Raw genomic sequence first — 15,252 nt, forward strand, 5'->3', positions numbered from 1 at the left:
AGGCTGGAGCTACATAGAAGAGGAAAGAGGGAACTAAAGCAGGGGCCCCCAACCTCTAGGATCTGATGCCTGATGATCTGAGGTGGCGCTGATGAAATAATAATAGAAACAAGTGTTCGCTCACTCAGCCAACCCTTTGTGACCCTATGGACTGTAGCCCACAAGACTCCTCAGTCCATTGAATTCTTCAGCCAGTTCTGGAGTGGGCTGTCATTTCCTTCCCCAGGACATCTTCCCGACCCAGGGATTGAACTCGGGTCTCTGCATTACAGGCAGACTCTTTACCAACTGAGCCACCAGGGAACAGAAATAGAAACAAAGCGCACGGGAAACGGACGGCACTTGACACATGCTGGGGAGGAGGCTCCTTACAAACCCCGGAGCCAGGGTTCCCGGAAGGATATCCCATTCTCCCCTGGACCATCCACCCTCTCTGGGTCTCAGTTTCCTCATCTGTAAAATCACGGACAACTGACTATAATTCATTCCTGGAACCCAAGCCCATTGAGAGGGATGGGAAATATTACTCCAAGGCCTGGATGATAGACCAGATTTAAAGAAAAATATGGCATTGCTGCTTTTCAGTCAAACAGACAAATACAATCAAGGAAGGAGTCCCTGGCCCTGCGGGATTTGCCTAGGGGTCTAGTCTGGGAAATTCTTACACATCAGGAGATGGCTCCGAGCTGGATTTCCACAAACAAGAATATCCATGCGAAGGACAAGCCTGTAGAGCTCTCTGCCCATCAGCCACGGGAAGAGACTGCCTCCCGACAGCCAGCAGCATTTACGAGTGACCTCCTAAGGCCTTCACCAAACTACAGGGGCACCTCTGCGTTTTCTGTTTCCCTCACTTTTCTGACTCTTTTCTTAAAAACACGCACATTTCTTCATAGAATGCCACAGTGGAAGGAAAATAGGCCTTCAATTTTTAGACCTCAATTTGCAAAAAACTTGGAGCTTTTTTGTTTTTTTTTAATTAAAGCACCACATAATTTAAAAATTTTACACGTTCTAATTATTCAGTTCCAAAACACCACACTTATTGTACGGGGTCCCCATGGAAAGGCCCCCTCTCAGCAGCAGGACAGCCACAGATGCCACCATGAAAGGGCAGCCAGGTGCCCTCCTCCCTTCTTTTCCGCCTGGGTGGCCGCCAAGTTTTTAAATCCACGCACCCTACTAAGTTTCTAGGGTGCAATACGTGGACCCCTCCCTTTCCCATCCCAGAAGGTGGTCAAGGGCCCGCTGGGCTGCAAACTGCCGGAAGCAGGGCTGGGCCAGCCGGCCAGCGGAAGGGTTGTGGAGTCCCAGCAGGTGAAATCACCAGGCAGCATAAATCCCTTGGACTTCCTGGGGACCTCGCTGCAGGCACTAGGCTGCTCGGGAAAACCGCGCGGGTCTGAGCTTTAGGCGACGGGGTAAAGTGGTAAAGGCCCTAACCCTAACCTTAACCCCAATGGTGAGGCCTTTCTGCGACCGCCAGGTTAGGGGGCTCCGAGACTGTGCCAACAGAGAGGGCGGAATACGTGGTTCCCTGCTCCACCCTGCGCCAGAGCCGCAGTTCCCTTACCTGTGGTCCGCACCCCTCCGCTCCGCTCACTGGATGCCAATCGATGCGGACCCAGGAGCCCACGAAATGAGCGTTCCCAGCCGCAATGGAGACCCCTGAGACCCGGGACCCACTACCTAGGAGCTCGGAGGAGGCGCGCTCCGCCCCCGACGCAGCCAGGTGCGCTCCGCCCACACGCCCGCTCCCAGGAGAGGCCCGCGGGCCTCGCTACTGCCGCCAGGTGACATCCATCCGCGAGCAAATCCACCCCACCGAGACGACCCGAGCTTTCTATCCGCTGATCTGTCTATAATTCAGGGATAAAACTGTGACTACAGAAATCAAAGATGACCTGACCTAGGATGGCCATGATTTTCTATAGAACCAGAGAAAATTGGTTAAAAAAAAAAAAAATTTCTTGGAAATTGTAAAGCTGTTGTTTTGCATATGCAATTAAGAACAATTAGCTTGTTAAAAGGCCTGCCTAGGGCAAAGCTTGAAGTTAACCCTTTCCTTGAAAAACACTGCCCACTTTGCCTGAGATCTCAGCCTTGGGCAAATGAGAACTTCAAGCCCCCCTCCCCCCCAAAAAAGGAGGTCAAAGAGATATTTTAAATCTTAGGCGGAAAACTACAAGATCTGTCTGTCTGTCTGTGTGGATTTATGTATGTCTCAGTGTGAGGTGAGTCTTCTGTTTTTTGATAATATTGCTGAAGTTGTGAGTTCTTATTTAAATAATCTAAAGAAAAGGAAGCCCTTACAAATCAAACAGTTCTAAATACAGGAAAAAATTGACCTAAATGAATTTTAGATTCATGTGAACTGGGAAATAGTCAATATTAAATATCTAGTATTTTTTTTTTTGCTACTCTAATATAGACATGTCTAAGAGTCATTAACATTAAGCATAAAATTTTTATAGTGTCTAGGATTATTATAAGTTAAATTATAAGTTAAATATTGCTATATTGTTATATCTGTCACAAGCTTGTCAACAAAGAAAGTACCTCTAAAAACAAACAAACAAAAAACTCCTAAAAAATGTAAATGCGATATGAGCTTTTAGATAAACTATTAAAAATAATTATGTTTTAAAATATCTGTCTATAATAGTCTTGATTGAAGGCAGAGGAGAAGGGGAGGACAGAGGATAAGATGGTTGGATGGCGTCACTGACTCGATGGACATGAGTTTGAGCAAGCCCAGGGAGTTGGTGATGGACAGGGAAGCCTGTTATCCTGAAGTCCATGGGGTCGCAAAGAGTCAGACACGACTGAGCAACTGAACTGAACTGAATTTACAATAGTTTCTCCAGATTTTGGTTACCTGAATTTCTATTGTTGTGCTAAACTAAGTGATGACAGTGTATTGAATAGCTAGGTCATTTCCAAATAAATTAAGGTTCTGAAACATTCACTACTTGACAGGACCTTCCTCTTACACAGAAACTGAAGAGATGTTTGACTATCCATGAATAGTGTCTGGTGCCATCCTGAGATGTTCACTATAAGAAAGCAAAATTTTTTTTAGATAGTATCACTGATACGTATGTTCACCAATCTATAGAATGCCAATATAAAAGTCAGTTCTTGGTTGCTTAAGGAAAATGTATTCTTGTTATTAAAGAAGGTATGAGGAATGAAATCACATTTTATGAAGGAAAAAGAAGTAGTTCTGACTTACAGGTGGCAGTTTCAGGATGGGAGAAGCAAAGGAATGTGTACACAAAGGGATAAGGAGGTTTTATGGAAAGTGGGCCCCCAGAAAAGAGCTTTGTGCGTAGTACAAGTTTTCCTGAGATGTTGAACTGCCTTTGCTGATGGCTTTTAAGTTTCTTTACCTCTTAAGTGATCTGTTCTAGGTTTACCTTTGAAATCTTTTGTTAACTTTGGCTAAGTGGCTAAGTATTGTTTCACAGTGACTTATGTGATTCCTACCTGACTGTTATAAACCCTTTGGATATTTATGAACAAACCTTCCTAAATAATTGACTTCTAGCTAACTTTGGGATGCTTAAAAGGACCCCTGAGACCTCCCAAAGAGAGATATTAAACAACCTGAGTTCATTTGGCCTGTTAAACTACATGGGAAGTGTTGTCAGAAAGAGTGATGAATCTTCTCAAGTTACATTGTATGGTTGATGATACTAATATAGATATCCTAGAAATTATGTGACATTCCTGAAAATCTGATATGTTCTGGTAAAATGCTGTCAGTTATAATTCTAGTTATCATATTAAAGTGTTTCAAGTCACAGCAATGACCAGATTACTTTGTCAATTTCAATTTAATCAGGTTTTAAACATGCCTTCTATGATTTCGCACGGATGCCTTTGCAAAAATACTGCTACTTCAAGATATATGGAAAAGACTTTTCTAAGCTTACCCATAAACAACTTTTTTGTTTGTTATCTGGTAAACTGGTACCAGACTGGAATTTAGTCTAGTCTCTAGGTTAAGAGAACACAGTTTTCTTAGAATGCAGCTTTCGATCACAGATTATGACTTTCTTTACCTTTCAGTGATTTATATTTGTTTTTATCATCTTTTTTTTACTTCGGTAAAGTAAATAAGCATTATTTTAACATTATGGTACATGTAGGATGGACCAAGCTTTCCCCACTCCTGCAAATTCCCTTAAGCCCTCAGATTCTTCTGATGGGACCAAGGTCTCACTTCCCTCCAGAGGGACAATCTAAGCTTTTTATCAGCTGACCTGCCCCTGATAGCAGAGTCAATTTGAGCACTATTTGGTCTATAATTTAGGCATGAAACTATGACTACATAAAGGAAAGATGACTTTTTGATGCAGGATGGCCATGATATTCCTTGGACTTCAGAGAAAATTGGTTAAATTGACACTTTTTCTCTTGGAAACTGCAAAGCTGGTTCTTTTAGCATATGCAATTGAAAACATCTAGGTGGTTTGGTCAGTTTTCATTCCAGTCCCAAAGAAAGGCAATGACAAAGAATGTTCAAACTGCCGCACGATTGCACTCATCTCATACGCTAGTAAAGTAATGCTCAAAATTCTCCAAGCCAGACTTCAACAATACATGAACTGTGAACTTCCAGATATTCAAGCTGGATTTAGAAAAGGCAGAGGAACCAGAGACCAAATTGCCAACATCCACTAGATCAAGGAAAAAGCAAGAGAGTTCCAGAAAAATATCTATTTCTGCTTTATTGACTATGCCAAAGCCTTTGACTGTGTGGATCACAAAAAACTGGGGAAAATTCTGAAAGAGATAGGAATACCACACCACCTGACCTGCCTCTTGAGAAATCTGTATGCACGTCAGGAAGCAACAGTTAGAACTGGACATGGAACAACAGACTGGTTCCAAATAGGAAAAAGAATATGTCAAGGCTGTATATTGTCACCCTGCTTATTTAACTTATATGCAGAGTACATCCTGAGAAATGCTGGGCTGGATGAAGCACAAGCTGGAATCAAAATTGCCGGGAGAAATATCAATAACCTCAGATATGCAGATGACACCAGCCTTATGGCAGAAAGGGAGGAAGAACTAAAGAGCCTCTTGATGAAAGCAGTTGAATCCATGCAGGCTGAAGAGCACCAATGACAGCAGAGAGACATAGTTCTTCTATTGCTTCCTACCAAATAAAAAAGAGAGAAGAAAACTTGTAACTGTTTTTCTGACACTCAGATCACCAAAGGGAGAAACTGCTATGAGTATGTGGATGGAAAGGACACGTCTTTGGCCAACTGGATGAGGTGAGTGCAGTGAGTCTGCAGTTTGTAGATGTCGCTCTTCCCTCAAGCCCACACCCCTTTATTTCTCAACCTGTCTCCCTCAATAGCTTTCACATCTTCTTTCCTCTTTTCCCTCCATATCACACTCTCTCATTTCAAAAGACATTAGAAAGAAAGAACTAAAAATATAGCATGTGCCCTCAAAACACAAGTCTATATGCTGAACAAAACTGGGGGACTTGAAAACAACTTGAGGAGTCTAGATGCACCAGGGACAGTTTAACTCACTTAATTGACACTTACCAAGCACTTTATGTTTCAGTTTAGACAGTGAACTTCATTACTGAAGCAGATCACACAACCCATGTCCTTTTGGAGAACATACTGCAGAGAGACATTAGCCAATTGATTTTAGGAACTGCAAGAAGATCCAACCAGTCCATCCTAAAGGAGATCAGTCCTGGTTGTTCATTGGAAACACTGATGTTGAAGCTGAAACTCCAATACTTTGGCCACCTCATGCGAAGAGTTGACTCATTGGAAAAGACCCTGATGCTGGGAAGGATTGGGGACAGGAGGAGAAGGGGACGACAGAGGATGAGATGGTTGGATGGCATCACCGACTCGATGGACATGGGTTTGGGTAAACTCTAGGAGTTGGTGGTGGACAGGGAGGCCTGGCGTGCTGCGATTCATGGGGTCGCAAGGAGTCGGACACGACTGAGCGACTGAACTGAACTGAACTTTAATTTTTCTATCTTTGAGTAACTGCACAGTGCCAGGATAACCTAACATGGGAGACCTTGAGCCCATGTGGGCAACAAGCTGCCCAGGCTTGGTTCCAGTGAGAAGTGAGCCCTGAGGCCTGGGAAGGAATGAGGGGCAGGATGGCCGTGAGCATGGCCATTCTCTGAGGGCCTCTCCTTTCATCAGGGCAGGCAGAAAGTGAATGAACTATTACTGTTCTGGGTCTCAAGCTATGTCAGAGCACTCTCCAAGTTTCGATGGGAGAGGGTAGGCAAGTAAATAGGACCCTGGCTACACGTGGGGAGATTGAAGAAAAGCCTCGAGAGAGAAGGCAGGCTGGGGTGAGCGCTGAGGGCTGTGTGTTAGCCTAGAAGCACCAAGTCCTGTGGAATGAAAGAGAACTTAATTTAGAGTTTAGGGGAGCTGGAGGTCACCAGCCTCATGGACAGTCCAGGTGGAGACGAGTCTGGAACTGGGCTCTGGAAAATGGCTAATTAGGTAAGGAAAGAAAAGCATTCCAGCCAGGAAGAGGACCAGAAACAGGATCTGGAAATAGGAATTCATACGGCCTGGTCGAAGGTGTGAACAGAAGGTCCCCATGAGGGGCGGTGGGAGCCACAGCGGCCTCAGAGCCTGAAAGCAAGGAGCTGGGCATGGTCCGACCCTGGAGGGCACTCGTCACCTGAGGTTTCTTTCCCTCTCCCGGCCTCGACCCCAGGTACGTGAACTGTGCCCAGGACGACGAGGAGCAGAACCTGGTGGCCTTCCAGTATCACGGGCAGATCTTCTACTGAACCTGCCAGGTGGTCAGACCGGGCTGTGAGCTGCTGGTCTGCTATGGGGAGGAGTATGGCCAGGACCTCGGCATCAAGTGGGACAGCAGGGGGAAGAGCGAGCTCGCGGCCGGGAGAGGTGAGTGCCACCCCTCTTCCAGCGCCCCAGCCCATCCTGGGGAGCCTCCCTGGTCCGATTCAGAAGCAGAGTACAATTCAGTCTACAGTCAGTCAAGTTGCAATTAAAATGCCTCAGAATTTGATTCATTTCATATGACTGTTAGAAAAGATTTCTATATTAAAAATGTTAGTTCTACTTTTCAATATTTCACACAAAAACTATGCCACATCACCTTCTGCTGAAAGGCTCAGAGACAAACAGCAAGTTTCCCAGCACCAACCCGCCCTCTCACCTCTCCCTGTTTCTCCCTCATTTCCTCCCATTTCTAAGCGACACGTGTACAGTGATTTGCATTCAGTCACTGTTTCAGTTTGTTGTCACGTGAGCTCATACTCTGTGCCAGACAGGGCTCCACGCACCGAAACAGACAGAACCACTGCCCTGGGGCAGCACGGGCTTCATACCAGACAGGGGCTGGTGCTCTGAGGAAAACAGCGCAGGAAAACTGCCTCGGATCAGCGTGAGCAGAGGGTGGGGTGTGGCGCAGGATGGTGGGGCAGGGTCTCTGCAGAGATAACACTCCTGGGAAAGGATTCAGGCAGGGGAGCAGCCAGTGCCGCAGCCCCAGGGCCGGGAAGAGAGCCCATGCCAATGGTCGCAGGAGGAAGCACAGAGGGCAAGAAAGGAGCTGGACGGGACACAGAAACCTCAGGGCCCGTGTCCACGTGCAGGCCCCAGGGCTCTTCCTGGGTGACACAGAACAACCGTGAGGCTTTCAGCTGGAAGCGGCATGTTCTCTGTCCTGTGACGATGCTTTGGCTCATTTTTGGGAAGATACAGCAGCGGGGAGTCCCCTCAGAGGTCAGTTCACTCCCAGACATGAGGGGAGAGTGCGCTGGCTGAAGATGCACGGGAGTGAGGGTGTGAGGAGTCTGGCTGGAGGTGTATTTTTAAACAGGAATTCCTAGTGCATGTTAAATGGACTAAGACTGAATGAAATAAATGAGGTATGAATACTGGTGAGGCTTGAGAAAGGACATGTCTTTATTTTCTGATTTATGGAAAACTGAGAGAGGAGCAATTTGTGAACCAGTTGGGGCAGCAGGAGCAAGAGATCTGTTGTCAGTGGGAACTGGGCCACTTGGTCTCGTCCAGTCTGAAACCCACTTCCTGCAGAGATCGGCACAAAGGCTGCTCTTTGAACCAGGAGCTGCAAAGTCACCTTTACTCACAACTGCTCTAACCACCCCCTGTGCTGCCTCCCATATGCAGAGAGCTCCAGGCCAGGCGCCCCTAACTTAATAGACCCTCTCCCCTCACAGGGAGCCACTCAGGAAGATTCTACCTAAGTCATCAAGAGTCTTATCTCTCAGTAGGGTAAAACACCTGTGGCCACGGTGACATGACTTTTCAGATACTTACATGCAGGGAAAGGTCCCTGCAGATCCACCTCTCTCAGGAGAGACGCTGCCTCCGATGCTGCTGGAAGGTCCCTAGTCTGGGTGATGTGTAGAAAAGGCCCTTGACACAAGCTTCCTGGATTTCGCTAGATGTAGAGAATAAGAATGGAATGGAAAAGTGGACTGTAAAGACACACTTGATGGGAGACAAATCGTGAGCTGTCAACCCTAAGATGATTAGTGGGCAGGCCTTGCCATGGCAAACCAGCTACCTGACCAAAAGCTTCCTCTTTCAGGAGAACCGAAGCCCAAGATCCACCCACGTGCCTCCTGCTCTCTGGCCTTCTCCAGTCAGAAATTCTTCAGCGAACACGTCCAACACAGTCACCCCTCTCAGACGCTCCTGAGACCATCTGAAAGAGACCACCTCCAAGCAGAGGATCTCTGCCCAAGGAATCAAAATCAGCAGCAGCGATATTCCGATCCACACAGCCCAAGTGACAAACCTGAGGGTCACGAGGCAAAGAAAAGGCCCCAACCTTTGCTGAAAAGCATAAGGCTGAAGAGGATTTCAAGGGCCTCTTCCTACTCACCCAGAGGACAAATAGGGGGTTCTGGGGTGCATGAGAGAATGACAGAAGAGCCCAGCACAAGCCAGAAACTGAATCCAGAGGACATAGGCAAATTATTCATGGGGGCAGGGGTCTCAGGGATTATAAAAGCCAAATACAGAGAGTGTGGGCAAGTCTCCAAGGATAGGTCAAGTCTCATCACAAACCAGAGGACACACACAGGGGAGAAGCCTATGTGTGCAGGGGGTGTGAGTGAGTCATGATCAACAAACCACATCTTAGCCACAGGAGGATTACTGCAGCCACCCCATGCCTCAGCTCTAAGGGGGCCTCAGAGGAGGTCTATGACCCGTTACTGTCCCCAAGAGTATGAGGAGAGACTTCCCAGGTGGTCTAGTGGCCAAGATTCCAATGCAGAGACCCATGTTCAATACCTGATTGGGGAACTAACTCCCACATGCTGCAACTAAGACGTAGTGCAGCCGAATAAATAAATACATAAATAAACATTTTAAAGAAAGAGTGTGATAAACACAGAATTAATTGATTAAATAGACCTTCCACTTTCATGACAGGAGAGGAAGTAGATAAACAGCAGAGGGTTTCTTAAGTGTTCTGGAGATGTTCATGCCAATTGCCTTCGTGGTTTTTTGTACTCCTAATAAATTTTGTCTCCAAACAAATCTGAAGCCCAGACTACATACTTATTCACCGCTTATTACTGAGAGCAGTGGGGTCCAGTGGTAGCTGAACCCCTGGGAAGGCATAATTCTGGAGCCAACTCAGTTAGGTCATGGGACAGTCGGTTCTTGGGTCCAGGAAGAGGAATCTAGGGTTTGAGACAGACTCACCAGGGAAGAGAATTCCTCAGCCTCCTGGGAAGTGTGGTCTCTCCTCCTTATAGACCTCGACTTTCCTTTGGCCTCTCCTGGTTGCCCTCTGGTTTCCTCTGACTTCTGTGGCCTCAAAGGTGAAGGCCTCATGCATGTGTGTGTGTGTGTGTATGTGTGCCTTGCTCAGCCTGGACCATCTGGTCTTTGCCACTCCCTCAGGGTCATCACAGCATCTGGACTCCAGATTCAACCACAGGGATCCAGTTCTCAGCCCTTCCCTCAGCAGCTCTGTGACTGTGACCTGGGGCAAGATGCCCAGCCTCTCTGTGTCTCTGTTCTCATCTGTGACACACGGTGGAGGCAGCAGCATTTTAGTCTGATGCATGAGCACAGGCAGAATCTGGCAGAGGCTGGCTGAGGATGCAAGCCCCACCTTTGCTGTTCTTTGTGTTTTTTTCTTTAACTTTTTCTTATTTTTTAATTGAAGGATAATTGCTTTACAGAATTTTGTTTTCTGCATGTCCTTCAGCCCCCACACCTTCCAGGTTTTCAGAACTAGACGAGGAAGGAGCCATTTAGGCACTCGGCTGCCCTGATGAGTGGGTGTGAAGTCAGGGGTGCTAAGGGAAGGTGACCTCCCTTCCCACCACAGCCGTTCCTGCTGAGCTGGGCAGCCCCATAGCCCCTCCACAGACAGGCAGTGCTGACAGTCGTCCGCCTGCCAAGAACAGAGCCTGGAGCCGCGTGTGAAGGAAGTCCCTGTCCGGCCCCCATCCCACCCCCACACGGAGGGTCCTCAAAGCCCACACAGTGGCTTCTCTATGCACGGGCCTCGTACCTGTGTCCACATGCTCTGGCCAACGGTGTCATGACCTTGAAATTCTTAACTATGGAATAGTTCATCCTTACACGTCCCTTTTATGAGTGAAGTCTGATGGACCCGGGATGAGCAGAGCAGATACGCACAGCACGGGTCCCAGGGGTGACCAGGCTGCACGAAGAGACAAAGTGGACACAAAGGCCCCCTGGTGAGTGAAGGTGGGGACGGCATCAGGAAGCTACTCTTGCTTAGACCCAGAACTGAGTTCCGACAGAGAGTGGAGACAATGGCGTTCTAAAGAGTCAACCACACCCTCCCCTCTGTGAATGACCTCTGCCCTGGCCTCATCCTTCCAGTATGTGTTTAGGAGGCTGAAGTCCGCCCAGTCACCAGAAGACACCAAGGGGAGAGTGGGCCACGGGGCAGGGGGCGGAGGGTGCAAACTCCAGGACTGGGGGCGATGGCCCTCAGTTCCCTCCCTGTGCCAGGTTTCTGAAGCATCTCTACATGAACCATGTCAGTAATAACCACCCACTATTATTTTCTCGTTTCTTTCATGCTTTCTCAAAGGAACACGTTTGTCTGTGGCTTGATTTCCCTACAGGAAGGGAAGCCATATAGAGTCCCCATCTTCTGCGGCTTTAGGCAGGGGCCGCGGGAGGGAGAGTTAAGGGTGGTGCAGGCAGAGGGGCTTCAACTGAAATACGGTGGGGACCGAGCAACTTGCAGGGGCTTCTCACCTGCACCTCCCACCGGAGCTGGGCCTGGAATCCCCTGGGAGCCTGAGCAATTCATAGCTTCTCCCTCCCCTCTGCTCCCCTCTCTTCCCCTCAAAAAGCTGGCTCCTGGGCCAGCCCACAACACCCCCAAATCCCCCATCACCCACAGCCCCGCACAGGCCCTCCCTCACAGAAGTGGGACGACCTGCATGGTGGCGGGGACGGTGTGTGACCCCAGAGCTTGGGGTCTCAGCTGACCTTGAGCAATGGGACTGGTGCTTCACACAGCCTCCCAGCCCAGGGAGCTGACAGCAGCCACAAGCCACGATCTGAAGCGGGGGGTGGGGTGGGGATGTGAGCTGTCTGAGGTCCCATCCTGTCCCCACGACAGCGGCCAGGCCTCACCTGACACCGTGACTGCCCTGCACGGGCACACAGGACAGCAGCAGTCACGGGGACGGACAGCCAGCTGCCTCCACCGCAGGCTCCACTCTGACTGCAGCGGTCCCACAGCTGTACCAGCCCCACCTGCGCGCCGCTCTGCTTGGCTGCCAGGGCTCGGGGACCCTACGTGAGTCGGTGAGGGCAGAGGTCCAGAGGCCAAGCCTGTCTTCAGCCACCAGACCCACCCTGGTTGCCAGACTCATGAGCCCAACCGGTACCTGAAACCTTTGGGAGAATGACACCACAGACGCTGACCTCAGAGCTCAGACCCCTGAAAACTTACTAAACAGGTTGCTTTTAGTCTTTTTTTAAAGGAGGAGGTTGGCAGGAAGGAGGGAGGGGAATGACTTCCTTGGTGGTTAAGAATCCACCTGCCAATGCAGGAGACATGGGTTCAATCCCTGATCTGGGAAGATCCCACCTGCCATGGAGCAACTAAGCCCATGCACAAGTACTGCAGCCATGAAATTAAGATGCTTTCTCCTTAGAAGAAAAGTTATGACCAACCTAGCATATTAAAAAGCAGAGACATTACTTTGCCAACAAAGGTCCATCTAGTCAAGGCTATGGTTTTTCCACTAGTCTTGTACGGATGTGAGAGTTGGACTATAAGGAAAGCTGAGCACCAAAGAATTGATGCTTTTCAACTGTGGTGTTGGAGAAGGCTCTTGAGAGTCCAGTAGTCTTCAAGGAGCACGAACCAGTCCATCCAAAAGGAAATCAGTCCTGAAATATTTATTGGAAGGACTGATGCTGAAGCTGAAACTCCAATCCTTCGGCCACCTGATGCCAAGAGCTGACTCATTTGAAAAGACCTTGATGCTGGGAAAGATTGGAGGTGGGAGGAGAAGGGGACGACAGAGGATGAGATGGTTGGATGGCATCACTGACTCAATGGACATAAGTTTGAGTAAACTCCAGGAGTTGGTGATGGACAGGGAGGCCTGGTGTGCTGCAGTCCATGGGGCCACAAAGAGTCAGACAAGATTGAGCAACTGAACTGAACTGAACTGATTCTTAAAGATCTTATTCAGAAAATCAAAAGACAAGCCACAATCTGGGACAGAAGTATTTGCAAAACTCATATCTGATGAAGGATTTGGACTCAAAATAGACAAAGACCTCTTTAACAACCCCATAAAAAACAAATAAAGATCTGAACAGACACCCAGCCAAAAAAAGATATACAGATAGTCAAAAACAAAAACATGCTCAACATCATACACCATTAGGGAATTATAGATTAAAATCATGAGATATCACATCACACATATTATTAGGACTGTAAATTCTAAATATATGACAATACCAATTACTGGAGGCTGAGGAACAGCAGGAATGCCCCCTCACTGCTGGTAGGCTGCATGCATAGCCACTTTGTAACACAGTTGGGCAGTTTTCTCCCAAGCTAAACAAACCTCACCTTGGGATCCAACAATCATTATTTCCAGTATTTAAGAAACTGCTTTGAAAAATCCATGCCCAAATGCAAACAAAGATGAACTTAGGCACAGCAGCGCTATTCATAATAGTCAAAAACTTGAAGGCAAGTAGAGTAGGCCACCCCAAAATAAGCCTCTCTGGTGTGAGGATTATTTACATCGGCTTCAAGGGGAAAAAAAGAGGACTCCCAGTAAACTAAGTAGCAATTGCCTTTTGTGAAGGACATTTACAACAGAGAAATCTCTGCATTTAAGGGTTGCCCCTGTTTGCACCAGAAATAGAAGGATAATTAACTCAAGTAACTTATCAATGGAAAGGTCCTACCTTAAATCTACCAACAATCATCCTTCTTTACTGTGTCTTGATGATAACCTTCCATAACCGGCTTCTCTCATTCCCCAAGGTCTTACTTCTGTCTTCAGCTGAAGATGGTATTTAAGGTGATGGCTTAGGACATTTCAGGGACTGACTCAGTTTTCTTTGGTAGCTCCCCTGTATACAGTAGGCATTTGTTGTTTTAGTCGCTAAGTCATGTTCAACTCTGGGATCCCATGGACTGTAGCCCCCCAGGCTCCTCTGTCTATTGGATTCCCCAGGCAAGAATACTGGAGTGGGTTGCCAACTCCTTCTCCAGGGGATCTTCACAACCCAGAAATCAAACCCATCTCCCCTGTTCTGCAAGCCATCAGGGAAACATAGAGGAGGTATGCTTCTGTTTTTTCTCCTGGTGATTTGTCTTTTATTATGGAAGGGCAGAATAAAAATTGTTTTTCCTCCCATACACATGCAATGGAGTATTACTCATCAGTAGAAAGGAATGAACCACCAACCCTCAAAAGGCATGGTTAAATCTCACGTGCATATTACTCAGTGAAAGAATGCAGTCTGAAGAGACAGCGCGCAGCCTGACCTCATTGATGAGGGATGGGCTCGGTTTGGTTGGTCCTCCTGTTTCCTGGATCTCAGAGGGAGCAGGCCCCAGGGGGCCGTGGAGCAGATATGTGGGGTTCTGCTGCAGATAAGCAATTCAAACTGAAATAGAGATGAATATCTTATGATTTCTCCAAAATAGTTACAGAACAATCAACTGGAAACCATATGAAATGAAATGACTGTAAACACAAACTGTAAAACTTACACCAAATTCACTCAGATTCATTAACAGACATTTAAAATGCAAAACAATCAAAATTACTTGTATATATAAGAAAATATACATGACTTTGGCTTTGGTCTGCATATCATGAGCTTTGAGTTGTAACACAGAAAACACCAATACACAAAAGAAAAAAATATGTGGACTTTATAAAATAAAAGATTTCTCCCCTGAAAGACCTTATTCAGAAAGTCTAAAGACAAGCAACAAACTGGGAGAATAATATTTGCAAACACATATCTAATAAAGGATTTGGACCTAAAATAGACAAAGACCTCTAAAACAGCCCCAGTTTAAATTAAAAAAAAAAAAATGGGTAAGGATCTAAACAGAAACACCTGGCCAAAGGAGATATGCAGATGCTCAATATCATAGAAAAATTATACAAAAGTATCATACTACTAGGGAATAACAATTAAAATCATGAGTTAACACACTGCACCTATTAGCACTGCTGAGCTCCGAATATATGACAGTAGCGATTGCTGGAGTGTGAGGAACAACAGAAGCTCTCCTTCATTGCTGGTGGTGTTGAAGGAAGGGGGACCCCTTCCAGGCCCCGAAACTGGGCTCTTGTCTAACACTCGGAAATGAATTGTCCGAGGAGACACACGTGCTGACAAAGAAAGAGATTTTATTGGGAAGGGCGCCCGGGTGGAGAGCAGTAGGGGAAGGGAACCCAGGTTTTATGGTGATGGGATTAGTTTCCAGGTTGTCTTTAGCCAATCATTCTGACTCAGAGTCCTGCCTGGTAGTGCTGAAGGAGGAAAGTAGGCCGAACAGATTCCATCTTGAAAATCAGTCTCCGTCATGAAACCACTGTGAAATTTGGACTATATGCCTGGGTGCTCACCCGATGGACACTAAATTATATGCCCAGTATCCATGGAGACGATGTATCAATTGGAAAACTGACCCCTGGATAAAAGGCCTTCAGGACTGTCACCAAGGGAG

At 47.1% G+C, this 15,252-nt stretch overlaps 1 pseudogene; it reads left to right on the forward strand.

Moving 5' to 3' along the window:
• Positions 1–1,658: 1,658 nt before the first annotated feature.
• LOC145530127 (histone-lysine N-methyltransferase PRDM9-like) lies at positions 1,659–11,487 on the forward strand (annotated as a pseudogene).
• Positions 11,488–15,252: the final 3,765 nt, after the last annotated feature.

This window comes from Giraffa tippelskirchi, chromosome 12 (assembly GCF_054371585.1).
Source record: "Giraffa tippelskirchi isolate mGirTip1 chromosome 12, T2T-mGirTip1v1.2.pri, whole genome shotgun sequence".
Classification (NCBI taxonomy): Eukaryota; Metazoa; Chordata; class Mammalia; order Artiodactyla; family Giraffidae; genus Giraffa; species Giraffa tippelskirchi.